This window comes from Mandrillus leucophaeus, unplaced genomic scaffold (assembly GCF_000951045.1).
Source record: "Mandrillus leucophaeus isolate KB7577 unplaced genomic scaffold, Mleu.le_1.0 Scaffold46, whole genome shotgun sequence".
Lineage (NCBI taxonomy): Eukaryota > Metazoa > Chordata > Mammalia > Primates > Cercopithecidae > Mandrillus > Mandrillus leucophaeus.
Window position 1 is genome coordinate 339340 of NW_012104920.1, and position 1689 is coordinate 341028.

A 1689-nucleotide genomic window follows, 5' to 3' on the forward strand; every position below is an offset into this window, starting at 1 on the left:
GAGCTAAGTTTCAAAGGACCATCTGCAGATCACTGCTGAACATTCTCCATCCTGCCTACTTTGTATTATAAGAGGACTTCTTGCAGGGGAAGTATGGTCAGCAGGATCCTCACTCAGAGACCTGGCAGACACCACCTTAACCCGGTGATCAAAGTTAACCTCCCCAGTATATGTGCAACTACTGCTGCCCCGACAGGATGCACTGAGAACGTTTCTGTGACATTTCTACCACAGATACGCTACTTGCATCCAATTATGAAGAGACAAGAGACAAACCCAGATTGAGGGGCATTCTGCAAAATAATTGCCCTGTACTCTTTAAAAAATGGCAATGTTGAGAAAGACAAAGAAAGACTGAGGCGCTATTCCAGTTAAAGTAGGCTAGAGACATGGGAACCAAACACAATGCATGATCCAGGATATTCTTTTATTACAATGAGCATCATTGGGACAGTTGGCAAAATGTGAATATTGTCTGAAGATTATAATATTGTATCAAAGTTAATTTCCTGATCTTGAGGATTGTACTGTGGTTATGTAAGAGAATGTCCTTGTTTTTAGGAAATAGATGTTGAAATATCTTGAGATAAAGAGCATTATGTCGGCGATTTATTATCAAATAGTACAGGAAAATGAGTGTGTGTGTGTTTGTGTGTGTGTGTGTGTGTGGACAGAGAGAAGGGAGGGACAGGGAGATATAAAACAAATGCAGCTGGATGCGGTGGCTCATGCCTATAATCCCAGCACTTTGGGAAGCCGAGGCAGGCAGATCACGAGGTCAGAAGTTCGAGACCAGCCTGACCAACATGGTGAAACCGTCTCTACTAAAAATACAAAAATTGGCCGGGCGTGGTGGCACGCGCCTGTAATCCCAGCTACTCAGGAAGCTGAGGCAGGAGAATTGCTTGAACCCAGGAGGTGGAGGTTGCAGTGAGCCGAGATCGTGCCACTGTACCCCAGCCTGGCAACAGCACGAGACTCCTTCTGAAAAAAAAAAAATGCAGTAAAATGTTAACATTTGTGGGGAATCTGGGTGAAGAGTGGGAATTCTTTGTACTATTCTTGCAACTTTTCTGTAAGTCTACAGTTACATCCAAAAGAAGTTAGAAGAATTGACAAGGTCCCACCAAAGAGGAGAGACAGCTTTGAACACGGAAATACAGCACAGTAACTTGGCAGTTTGTTTTTTAGCCTGCAAAGGCAGTATTCATGTGAGTGAGAGTCACTTGTCTTCAAGTCCTGGCATTTTATGTAGCGGATCCCAAAAGCTGCCTGAAAGCCCCCAGGCCTTATGTCGTTTCCCCTTCTGTTCACAGGTATCTTCCAGGCACTCACTAGAATATGGTGTCTGACAAGTTTCTCAGCTAACCAGGCATGGAACCAGAATTCTCAGAGATACCAAGGACAGTTTCTATCGCACCGACCAGGCTTCACCCTAGACAGTGGTCCCCTACTGAGAACAATTCTTCCTTTCCCCTGGCTACAAAATAGGGATTCCTGGCCTATTTCTGCCAAATGCTCTATGGAAGCAGAAAATCCTAAGTCTTGTGTTTTCTCCATTATAGAAAATTAGGCCAGGTGCGGCAGCTCATGCCCGTAATCCCAGCACTTTGGGAGGCCGAGGTGAGTGGATCACTTGAGGTCAGGAGTTCGAGACCAGCCTGGCCAACATGCTGAAACCCTGTCTCT